Raw genomic sequence first — 13,659 nt, 5'->3', positions numbered from 1 at the left:
ATTGGGGTTTGGTTAAAGCTGATTTTTTTAGGTTGTTAGGGCCGGGTCGGGTCATCGGGGCGTTGGGCTGGGGCGGTCAGCGGGGAGTTGGGCTGGACGGTTGGGTTTTGGGCTGGGGCGGTTGGGTTTTGATTTTGTGGAAGTAGGAGTAGGATTTGGCCCAAATCTTAGGTAGATGAATTAATTTCTAATCCCCTCTTACTTTAATCAATTAATTAAAATATGCTTCTTCGTCTTGATTAATTCCCTCAAAATGTATACCTATATAAATTATGACACAAGTAATTTAATATACGTATTTAGTTTAAAAATAGTGTAAAAGATAATTAATACGGTAATAAGTAAGATTAAAGGAAAAATGCCAATGCCAACATTGATATACGAATATTAACATTTTTTTTTTGAATGATTTTAATTATATTAAAAAAAATGTTTAGTCCTTTTCAATTATAAAATATGATGTTTTGGTCATTTTAAAAAATGTTCTTAACTTTAGCGAAATATATCTCGAAAAATAGGGTGATACTTGGCGAAAATATTCCAAACTCATTTTCGGGGAGTTTTTACGACTGAGAAGCATAGTGAAATTAATTAAATAAAAAGGAGGGCCAAAATTGGGTGTCAACACTCGCCGTATAAGAAACTTAATACATTCGTATCATTGAGCATCATAAGCTTAGTAGCTTCTAGAGATAAGATCATTGGAGAATATCATAGACTCGTAGAAGGATAGATGTTTGGCCAAAGAACCATGCCTTATGAAAGAAGGGTTAGCCTTACATACCTTTCCGTGCAACTATTCTATCACTTGTACGTTCTTCTTCAAGGCTCACGTTCTACCTTCATTGAAGTGTATACTCATATTAGATAATGGATAGCTTAGCATTCATGACTAATTCTAGAGAAAATCGAACAGCATCTCCGTTATTCATACGACTTCCTCCATATCATATATCAATTCCCAAACATCAATAATAACATTCACAATATCATCACAATAACCTTTAGTCAACTACATTACTCTTACTTCACCATTCACTCCAATTCATCCATATTCATGGTCATATCACATAATTCTGTTCATTCATTTTCAAGGTCTATCCCACGTTCTTCAATGTCATTTATAACAGGATTATAATCGTAATGTATCAAGAATCGTAACTCAACCCAAACATGTACTCAAAAGTGACACTACTTCCACATTCATGACCCATTCCCTATTTCCTTATGTAATCCAAGTGTTTCAACTTTCAAATACCTTAAACAACAAGGAAATGTCATAAAACTTTCCTTAGATGGTGTAGGATTGAACCTCGGGTGCAAATACCTCACTTGAGCAAAACCCTAGTTTTTCCTCCACTTGGGTTTCTTGCTTTGGATGAACTTTAATGGGTTTCTTATACTTGATTCACTTGGTTTGATGAAGTTGAACACTAATTTCTCTTGAAAACTTATGGGAGAAATGTGGAGAGATGTTTTAGAGAGAAGGGGAGTGAAAAAGAAATGAAATGAAATGAAACTTGGATCCTTATTTAATAACTCAATTCTGACCCGACCAACTTCTACGGACCAACATACGGTCCGTATAATTTATACTGACCGTATGTCTGGCCGTAGATTTGGTCCAGAGAGGGGTCTCAATCTGGGCTGGAAGTACGGCTGAACATACGGTCCGTATGTTTTATACGGCCAGTATGTTTGGCCGTATAATGCCCAGTGATTCCGATCTTGTTCTCGTCGACTCGTTCGATCTCCAATCCTTATTGAACCTTCTTAACACTTGTTTATCACCTCATTAACATTCCAAGAGACGTTATAACTCTTCTCCAAAATATCTTTAAGTCATCATTAACTCGTTACTCATAAATTCTTTCCGATACTTATCGTAAGCCTTGCCTTCTCTTTGGCAACTTTCTCGTCTAACATCGAATGTCTTTGAAATCTTGCTTAAGGTCATCAAATGCTATTTATTACTTATCGAAACATCATATACTTCGTACTCTTCGCTAGTCTATTCCCTGTGCATCAACGGAAAATTTTTCGAGGTGTAACAGTTGGTAGCGAGCTTCCGGCGTCACTCCTAAATGACAACTCTCGGCTACTCGATGGCCGCTTAGTTTGTTTATCTCCCCGACTAGAAATTGACCGGGACCAATCCTCGATTTTTTTGAATGAGAGTATGGCCGGTATCTCTCCCTCGAGGGCCTAGAATCCTGATCGTAATTCTTCCTCGATCTCTCAGAGCTTTTGTTCATGTTTACCGGACCCGGGGAAAGTTTGAACTGGTCACCCTCTACCCGAATCTTTGATTCTTATCTGTTTTGGACGTCCGCCCAGGTCACAGCCTCGTATTCTAGCAAATTTTCCTTTAGTTTGAACGAGGCCGTCGAACTTCGAGGATTGAGTCCTTTAGTAAAAGCTTGTGCAGCCCATTCCTCCGGCACTGGAGGGAGTTCCATCCTTTCCCTTTGGAAACAGTTGAAAAATTCACGCAATAAATTATCATCCCTTTGGGCTATTCAAAAAATATCCGCCTTACGGGCCTGCACCTTTTTAACACCGGCATGAGCTTTTATGAACGCATCCGCGAGCATTTCGAAAGAAGTGATTGAATGCTCGGGCAGATGGTCATACCAAGTCAATGCCCCTTTTGACAGAGTTTCTCCGAATTTTTTCAACAATACGGATTCAATTTCATCTACTTCGACATCGTTGTCTTTTATGGAACAGGTGTATGAAGTCACGTGTTCCTGAGGATCCGTTGTACCATCATATTTCTAGATATCCGTCATTTTGAACCTCTTCGGGATCAACTTTGGAGCCGCACTCGGAGGAAAAGGCCTCTGAATGTACCTCTTCGAATCTGGTCCTTTCAAAATGGGAGGAGCCCCCGGGATCTGGTCCACCCGAGATTTATATGTTTCCAACCTCTTCTCGATTGAGTCTACCCGCTTCGCTAATGTTTCGAGCATTCTCAGCACTTCGATGGACGAACCAGCTCCGGACCCATTGCTCTCGACCATCCGCGCTTCATCCCTTCTGGGTTCGGCAACACCTTTAGTCTTCTTCGAAGCCGTTTCATCATTTTTGCTTTGCAACTGGGCTATTGCGACTCCTTGTTTAGCAATAGCTGCTCTCCGTTCCTGCAACATTTCAAAGATAAGACGTAAGTTAATATCATCCGGGGTATTTGGCACTTTCTGGCCTTGTGCCCGGGACAAAGTAACTGAATTGAGAGTATTTAAGGGATCGGTAGCCGGCTGGGCGGCATTCTCCTGGTTCACGGTATTTTGTCGGTTGAGGCCCTCCCTCGAATCGACGGTATTTGGGTCGACGGGTTCCGCTGGTAATCCCCGTAGCCCACTGTTCTCGTGTTCGGCCATAATCTCGTTGTTGTTGACGTGACCAGATTGTCCATTGCTCGCCATTTGGTCCGTTTTCACAGAGACCAACAAAAAATTGAAAAATCTTAATGGGCGAGCAATAGAAACCGAGATCAAAGACCACTATTATCCTAGCCCCACGGTGGGCGCCAATCTGTTTACCCCGAAATTAGGTAATAAGATGACCCTATTTATAGTTTTTCTCTATGGGCCTTTCATACATCATAAATAGAATCGGATAATTCGTTAGAGGTGGAAAGTCGTGGCAATTGAATAAGATATAGGACAAGGTCATTTTCAAGAATTATTTTAAGGTACGAGTTGTTAGGAATACTATTCATGAACATTGGTAGTATGAAAATGTTGGGAAAGACCATGGGTAAAAAGAGAAATTTGCAAAATGGCCAATGGAAATAATGTGGAAGGCTAGGGGCGAAATGGTAATATTGAGGAAAGTCGAGGGGAAAAACGGGAATTTTACATGAGGTTCATGAAGGTTCCAAAGGTGCCATGCAAAAAAAAAAAAAAAAAAAAAAGAAAGAGAAAAAGAAAAAGATGACAAATAAGTCATCTTTATTTCTAAGAAATTTCTAGAGAGGGCATGTGCCCCAAACATGATCATGGGAATTATATATAAATATGAGAGAAGTCATCATTTAATTCAAGAAATTGGAGAATGAAGAACAAAAAAAAAAAAAAAAAAAAAAAAACAAGAAGGAGAGAATCGGCCAAGCAAGAGGAGGAGAAAAAAAAATTGAGCCATTCATTCTTGATCCAAAAATTCCGTTCTTCTTGAATTCTTACTAAGTTCAAGACCCTCTTCAACATGGTATAATTGTTTAAGCAAGAAAACCACTTTGGTGGCATGCGGAAAATTGAAGAAAAGGTAAGAATTCAATTCTTTTTCATGTTATGGAAGATTTATATATGTTGTAGTATGTAGAAATGAGTAGAATATATGGAAATATGAAAGTTTGCATGGTGGGGGTGCAAGTATGTATGTGGCCGTGTTTGTGTGTGTTGTTATATAGGTGAGAGGAGTTGAATTTTATGTTGTATTCTAGTTGTGGTTATGGTGAAATTTATATTGGAAGTGAAAGTCGAATGAATTTTGTTGAAAATGGTTGTACGTCATTATGGGGAATTTATGTGATTTTTTTTTTTTCATGATTTTCGTATAATTGTGAAAATAAGAATTTAAATGTGAACTTTGGTAGTTGTTGATTTTGGAAGAAAACAATGATTTGTTGTTGCATTCGTTGAAGTTTTGTGATGTATTGGTGGAAATACTTGAATTCGTGAATATTGTTTGGAATGCTGTTGAAATATGTTTGAATAACCTTGAGTTAGTAAATGATTATGAGAATAATGATATTAGCTTGATATGGTGAAGTGGGAATGGAAGGTGTCGCCTTATGTAGGACTATTTATGTTATAGTGCGTTTTATGATAATTGTTGATGTTGTTAAATTGTTGGGCTGTTGTTGTTGATATATTGGGCCGAGCTAAGTCTCGGGGATGCTATATGTATAGGGGAAATGCTGCCGAAATTTCGGTAGACAAACATGAATTTAAGTTGAACTCTTGGAAGCTATAACTCACAATTGGTAAACATGACCATTTGTAGATTTTGGAGAAAACGGGATTCGAATTTGGAAAAGCTTAAGAAGCGGAAAAGGTATGTAAGGCTTACCCTTTCTTTCTCTTGGCATGTCCTAGATATACTAGGCTTGAATTTGGACCTCGGGGACAACTCTACTCTTCGGAATCCACGTCCGAAATTGCCCCTTTTTCTTTCAGTGGAATTGAACCAATTATGTTGCTAAGGGTTGGAAAAGTTGTCTAAATACCTAGAACTTGAACAAATGGGACCCGACTACCTTAAAACTATCATGAATGATATTATGAAGTGTAAAATACGTAAATTGTGTACGCCACCTCATTTGACCCGAGGTAGGCCCACAATCCCCGAGACCTAATTGTACTATTCTATTTGCCTTATTTCCGTAAGATAATTAAGGAAACTTTTGACTATTGTTCCGAATTTGATATAAGTATCTGGTAACTCAGATATGAGCATTCCGGTTCGACCATTCTGATATAAATGCTTCGGTACGGACGATCCGATTTGAATATTTTGGTATAAGCATTCCGATGTAAATACTCCGATTTAAGTATTCGATATAAGTATTCAAAATAAATATTCGATGTATATGTTCGACATCGGTATTCGATCTAAGTATTTTGGTATAGGCATTACGATATGATAACTCCGATATGAGTACTCCGGTGCGAGCGTCCGATATAAGTATTCGCTATGTGTATTTGGATATGAGTCGTCGATCCGAGTATTTTAATATGAGTATGCTCTATAAGCGTTAATGTTCTTCATGTACGATCTCGGATCGCTTAAACAGTCCGAAGAGGTTTCTGTATTCCAAACGCTCATAACTTTCCGATACTAACTCGGAAGAACCCGAAACTCGTTTTCGAGCCTTCGAATGTTGGTAAGTGTACGTATTCATCGAGGCTAGATTTATGTGCATATGGTTTCTCACGACTCTGCTCGTGCATGGCTCAATGTATCTTTCACTGAGTCCCGGGCCAGGGCATGTTATGTTCTCGTGCGTACTCTACGGTATGATTTTGATTCACTGAGTCCCGGCCAGGACATGTTCTCGTGCGCATTCCCTTTGCATTGTTCACCGAGCCCCTCTTACTTGCGGGCCGGGACACGTTATCCGTATATGCTTATGATGATATGGGGATGGCGGCCAGGATGGCATATAATGATTATTCACCGAGACCCGCGATAGTAGAGGGCCGGGACACGTTATGTATACTTGGTACATGATTCTGATATGCATGATTCCATATTACCGAGTCCCTTAACAAAGGGCCGGGACACGTTATTTGCATATATGACATATGATTCTGTTATACATGATCCTATTCACCGAGTCCCTTATCGTAGGCGGGACACGTTATATGCATATGTGATCTATGATTTTGACATGCATTGATGAGTTTATCCACCGAGTCCCTCACGGGAGGGCCGGGACACGTTAGACGCATATGTGATATATGACATCATTCGAGCGTCTCTTCGTAAAGGGGCCGTTCGTATCCGTGTAAATTCTATATGATTCCGATATATGTCATCCTCCGAGCCTTCGAATTACGTACGGCTCGTATTCCGTTCGCTATATGACCTCATCCGGATCGTCCGATATATGCGACGCATTCGTATCGTCCGATATATGTCATCCTCGAGTACGTTCGTTCGTCCGATATATATTCGTCCGTTATATGACATCGTCCGCGACATCATTCGTCGTACGTTCGCACTCCGTCGACGTGTGACATCACCGGTGCACTCGTAATTTTTGCACCGCTTCGGACATGCAATCGCGTGATTGTAAAATAAGCATTTCGGTACTCGAACAACTCGTTTACTTTTCGTACTCCTTCGATATATGAAACAGGTATGTACGATTTGTGTCTGAAAATATAAGCGTCTGGTATTTTGTGTAATGTATTTATCTTTTAGCCTGTCTATTTCAGTTATAGTTCTGTACTTTGTCTTGTATACCTTACATACTCAGTACATATTCCGTACTGACCCCCTCTTCTTCGGGGGCTGCGTTTCATGCCGCGCAGGTACTCCCAGATGGGCTGAGGTTATTATAGAAGATGTGCCGGCGGAGTTGGTAAGCTCCATTTGCTCCGGAGCGCCGCCGAGTCGAGTACATATGTGATGGTTTCGAATTTGTGTTAGAGACTTTGCGAACGGCGTCGTGGGTATTGGTTGTCGATCGTAAGCGGCTCCGTCGGCCGATATGTTGGTCCGTGTTAGATCGAATTTTGTATGATTATAGGTTTGTTCGGTTTGGAAGCTACGAGAAAGAATGTTTCGAAAAATTTTACTATGCATTTATCTTATCTGATTTAAAAAGTTTAACGTGATTTTATGTGCAGCAAGAGTCTGAGGGTTCGCTCGGCCCTAAGTAAGGGTCGGGTGCCCATCACACCCTAGGGATATTAGGGTGTGACAAAGTGGTATCAGAGCGAGGTCTGTCCGTGGGGTTGTCGCAAAGTCGTGTCCGGTAGAGTCTCGTTTATGATGTGAAGCGCGCCACATTTATAAACGGGAGGCTACGGGGCATCTAGGAATTGTTGACCTTCTTTTCGTCATAGATCGTGCGATAGAGCCAAGTCATAGGAGAATGAAATAAGAAATTCCATCCGTAAGCCTTACATACGACGGAAGGAGGTAAGTGTGGATATATTTGACCGGTTACCGAGACCGGCGATTCGGATGGCAAGAATGTGATATGAAGTTATATACTCGTAAGGTATTGATGGCATTCGCGGTGTACAGATTTCGGATAATAAGAATTTGTGAAGGTGATATGGAAGATTGAAAAGGGCAAAACGGTAATTGCACAAGAAAGGACGTGTTACGAAAATGCCTCAGAATTCGTGAAACTTTGACTGGCTCCAGATTATGTAGTAAAGGACATGCGAGGAAGTAGACGCGATTATATCAGCGGTAAGGCACCAAATTCCACCAAAGTTTCGGAGTTAAGCGTGCTCAGGTGGGAGCAATTTCATGATGGGTGACCCCCCAGGGAAGTATGTCAAAAAATTTCACAAATGTTGATCCAAAAAAACAATGGGAAAATAGAATGTACAAGATGGTTGGAGACTATAAAAGGAGCCACCTAGCACGCAACAAAGTTGGAATAGAGAGAGACGGGGGAAGAACGCTACGGCTTTGGAATTAGGATAGGCTTGAACGACGTTTGGAAGTATTTTGTGGGCCAATTAATAATAACTATGTATATACATATGAATGCGTATGATGCTTTATTTGTGGCCATATTAGTGGACACGTATGTCCTAGTAACTGGCACTACAGTCAAGAAGGCCTCAATCGAGTAAAGGATACTCGGAGACCGTTAGTGTATAAGGAGCCCCTTAAAAAGGGGGGGAGAATATATTATATCGGACTTAGCAAGAATGAGTATGAAGAAAAAGGACAACTATAAGGAGGGATCCTCCCGAGTATTATGACACCCCATAAGATCAGTTGAACATTCGAGGACGAATGTTCTAAAGGGGGAGGATGTTATATCCCGTACTTCATACATTCGGATAATTCGAGAAAGTCGTGGCAAGATAAGGACAAGGTCATTTTCAAGAATTATTTTAAGGTACGAGTTGTTAGGAATACTATTCATGAACATTGGTAGTATGAAAATGTTGGGAAAGACCATGGGTAAAAAGAGAAATTTGCAAAATGGCCAATGGAAATAATGTGGAAGGCTAGGGGCGAAATGGTAATATTGAGGAAAGTCGAGGGGCAAAACGGGAATTTTACATGAGGTTCATGAAGGTTCCAAAGGTGCCAAAAAAAAAAAAAAAAAAAAAAAAAAAGAGAAAAAGAAAAAGATGACAAATAAGTCATCTTTATTTCTAAGAAATTTCTAGAGAGGGCATGTGCCCCTCACATGATCATGGGAATTATATATAAATATGAGAGAAGTCATCATTTAATTCAAGAAATTGGAGAATGAAGAACAAAAAAAAAAAAAAAAAAACAAGAAGGAGAGAATCGGCCAAGCAAGAGGAGGAAAAAAAAAATTGAGCCATTCATTCTTGATCCAAAAATTCCGTTCTTCTTGAATTCTTACTAAGTTCAAGACCCTCTTCAACATGGTATAATTGTTTAAGCAAGAAAACCACTTTGGTGGCATGCGGAAAATTGAAGAAAAGGTAAGAATTCTATTCTTTTTCATGTTATGGAAGATTTATATATGTTGTAGTATGTAGAAATGAGTAGAATATATGGAAATATGAAAGTTTGCATGGTGGGGGTGCAAGTATGTATGTGGCCGTGTTTGTGTGTGTTGTTATATAGGTGAGAGGAGTTGAATTTTATGTTGTATTCTAGTTGTGGTTATGGTGAAATTTATATTGGAAGTGAAAGTCGAATGAATTTTGTTGAAAATGGTTGTACGTCGTTATGGGGAATTTATGTGATTTTTTTTCATGATTTTCGTATAATTGTGAAAATAAGAATTTAAATGTGAACTTTGGTAGTTGTTGATGAATTTGGAAGAAAACAATGTAAGTTGGTAGTGTTGTTGCATTCGTTGAAGTTTCGGATGAAGTATGTATTGGTGGAAATACTTGAATTCGTGAATATTGTTTGGAATGCTTTGTTGAAATATGTTTGAATAACCTTGAGTTAGTAAATGATTATGAGAATAATGATATTAGCTTGATATGGTGAAGTGGGAATGGAAGGTGTCGCCTTATGTAGGACTATTTATGTTATAGTGCGTTTTATGATAATTGTTGATGTTGTTAAATTGTTGGGTTGTTGTTGTTGATATATTGGGTCGAGCTAAGTCTCGGGGATGCTATATGTATAGGGGAAATCTTTGCCGAAATTTCGGTAGACAAACATGAATTTAAGTTGAACTCTTGGAAGCTATAACTCACAATTGGTAAACATGACCATTTGTAGATTTTGGAGAAAACGGGATTCGAATTTGGAAAAGCTTAAGAAGCGGAAAAGGTATGTAAGGCTTACCCTTTCTTTCTCTTGGCATGCTAGATATACTAGGCTTGAATTTGGACCTCGGGGACAACTCTACTCTTCGGAATCCACGTCCGAAATTGCCCTTTTTCTTTCAGTGGAATTGAACCAATTATGTTGCTAAGGGTTGGAAAAGTTGTCTAAATACCTAGAACTTGAACAAATGGGACCCGACTACCTTAAAACTATCATGAATGATATTATGAAGTGTAAAATACGTAAATTGTGTACGCCACCTCATTTGACCCGAGGTAGGCCCACAATCCCGAGACCTAATTGTCTTGTTCTATTTGCCTTATTTCCGTAAGATAATTAAGGAAACTTTTGACTATTGTTCCGAATTTGATATAAGTATCCGGTAACTCGTATATGAGCATTCCGGTTCGACCATTCGATATAAATGCTTCGGTACGGACGATCGATTTGAATATTTTGGTATAAGCATTCCGATGTAAATACTCGATTTAAGTATTCGATATAAGTATTCAAAATAAATATTCGATGTATATGTTCGACATCGGTATTCGATCTAAGTATTTTGGTATAAGCATTCGATATGATAACTCCGATATGAGTACTCCGGTGCGAGCGTACGATATAAGTATTCGCTATGTGTATTTGGATATGAGTCGTCTGATCCGAGTATTTTAATATGAGTATGCTCTATAAGCGTTAATGTTCTTCATGTACGATCTCGGATCGCTTAAACAGTCCGAAGAGGTTTCTGTATTCCAAACGCTCATAACTTTCCGATACTAACTCGGAAGAACCCGAAACTCGTTTCCGAGCCTTCGAATGTTGGTAAGTGTACGTATTCATCGAGTCTGGATTTATGTGCATATGGTTTCTCACGACTCTGCTCGTGCATGGCTCAATGTATCTTTCACTGAGTCCCGGGCCAGGGCATGTTATGTTCTCGTGCGTACTCTACGGTATGATTTTGATTCACTGAGTCCCGAGCCAGGACATGTTCTTGTGCGCATTCCACTGCATTGTTCACCGAGCCCCTCTTACTGCGGGCCGGGACACGTTATCCGTATATCTATTATGATGATATGGGGATGGCGGCCGGGATGGCATATAATGATTATTCACCGAGACCCGCGAGAGGGCGTCGGGACACGTTATGTATACTTGGTACATGATTCGATATGCATGATTCCATATTACCGAGTCCCTTAACAAAGGGCCGGGACACGTTATTTGCATATATGACATATGATTCTGTTATACATGATCCTATTCACCGAGTCCCTTATCAGAGGGCCGGGACACGTTATACGCATATGTGATCTATGATTTTGACATGCATTGATGAGTTTATCCACCGAGTCCCTCACGGGAGGGCCGGGACACGTTAGACGCATATGTGATATATGACATCATCATTCGTATCCGTGTAAATTCTATATGATTCTAATATTCATCGTCCGATATATGTCATCCTATTCCGTCCGCTATACGACCTCATCCGGATCCGTACGTTCGTATTCCGTCCGATATATATCATCGAGCATTCCGTATTCGTATTCTCGTCCGATATATGTCGTTCCGAGCCTTCTCGTACGTTCGTCCGTCCGATATATGACATCATCCGAGCATTCCGTACGTTCGTATTTCGTCCGTTATATGACATCATCCGAGCATTCGTACGTTCGACTCCGTCCGACGTGTGACATCACCGGTGCACTCGTAATTTTTGCACCGCTTCGGACATGCAATCCGTGATTGTAAAATAAGCATTTCGGTACTCGAACAACTCGTTTACTTTTCGTACTCCTTCGATATATGAGACAATGTATGTACGATTTGTGTCCGAAAATATAAGCGTCCGGTATTTTGTGTAATGTATTTATCTTTTAGCTTTGTCTATTTCGATTTATAGTTTCGTACTTTGTCTTGTATACCTTACATACTCGGTACATATTCCGCATCGACCCCTCTTCTTCGGGGCTGCGTTTCATGCCGCGTGTACTCCCGATGGGCCGAGGTTATTATAGAAGATGTGCCGGCGGAGTTGGTAAGCTCCATTTGCTCCTGGAGCGGCGCCGAGTCGAGTACATATGTGATGGTTTACGAATTTGTGTTAGAGACTTTGCGATAGCGTCGTGGGTATTGTTATATCTAAATTTTTTATGATTATAGGTTTGTTCGGCTTGGAAGCTACCGATATGTTGAAAATTTTTACGTGTTATATCGATTTAAAAAGTTTAAATTTTGTATGATTATAGGTTTGTTCGGTTTGGAAGCTACGAGAAAGAATGTTTCGAAAATTTTTACTATGCATTTATCTTATAACGATTTAAAAAGTTTAACGTGATTTTATTCAAGACTATTTCTTTCTCCCCATATTCCCATTTGTTTGATTTTTTCTTTTTGAACTTACATCTTGTTTTAATACTCTCTCTTATTCCAAAGATATTCCTTCTCACGTAACTCTTTTTTACTTCTAGCAATTTAACATTGATTGGCAGTTTCATTCTTTTTCTCCCAAATACTTTTAATTATTATTTTTTCTGAAAAAATACCAATCTTGTAGTGTCAAGAAATTTTAAAACTTTCTCTATCTTTGAGCCTCTAAATACAATGATAAATGATACCAGTATAAGTTTTAGTACATTATCGTACATGTAGAGATTTTGGCATTATGGATCTTTTTCATATTTAAAATTATTATTGGATAAATTGTCTGCCCTTTCGAAGCCTATTGTAAAAAATATTGAAAAAAAAAAAAAGAACTGTAGAAATGGAACACACAAAAATAAATGTATGGCAAAATTAATCTAAAGAAGAAATAAATGAACTTAAGATACTTAAAAGTTAAATCCACCAAATAATCTCAAGAGGGGAAAAAAAATAGAAACAAAAAGCACCATTAACCTTGAAAGCACTCAAATAATTCAATTTTTGTTGTTATCGTGAATCCCCATAAACAAAAAAACAGCCATAAACATCATCACTTAAATCCAATTTTAGACCCATTTTTGGCCACCAAAAAAAAAATTTCTCCTAAGCCTCCCTTTCCATGCCAGTCCTTATTTTTTGCATATTAGCTACTTTTGTTGGACCTTAATAATTATGATAGCTACAGTTGGTGTTATATCCCTATCATTAGGTGTATTTTTTGAAAAAGATATGCATAATGATAGGAATATAATTAGGGAAAGTTTGGGCACATGTACCAGCAGAGGCAAACATAACACTAATTGTAGTCCTATTGTTATTTATACTCAGTTAGGGCGGCCCGACTATAAGACCAACAAAGCAATGGCTTGGGCCTCAATTTTTTGGGGGGTCTCATTTTTTCCTAAAAGATGTATTTTATTGTGTATATTACTCCCTCCGTCCCAAAAAGATTATCCTCTTTTGACTTGACACAAAATTTAAGAAATAAAGGAAGACTTTTGAAATGTGTGGTCCAAAATAAGCCTTAGGTATTTGTGTGACTGTAAATCATCTCATAAAGTTAAATTGTTTCTAAATATAAAAAGTTGACAATCTTTTTGGGACAGACTAAAAAGGAAAAGAGGACAATTTTTTTGGGACAAAGGGAGTATTAAATTTGAAGAGAAAGTAACTTCTTACATTTCAGTGTGGGGACCCTTGCAATAATTGGGGAATGGAATAATTTTTAGGGAATTGTGGCCTTACGTGGGTAATTGGGTACCT

This window comes from Lycium ferocissimum, chromosome 2 (assembly GCF_029784015.1).
Source record: "Lycium ferocissimum isolate CSIRO_LF1 chromosome 2, AGI_CSIRO_Lferr_CH_V1, whole genome shotgun sequence".
Lineage (NCBI taxonomy): Eukaryota > Viridiplantae > Streptophyta > Magnoliopsida > Solanales > Solanaceae > Lycium > Lycium ferocissimum.
The sequence above is the reverse complement of the archived record's forward strand: the minus strand, read 5'-3'. Positions refer to the sequence as shown.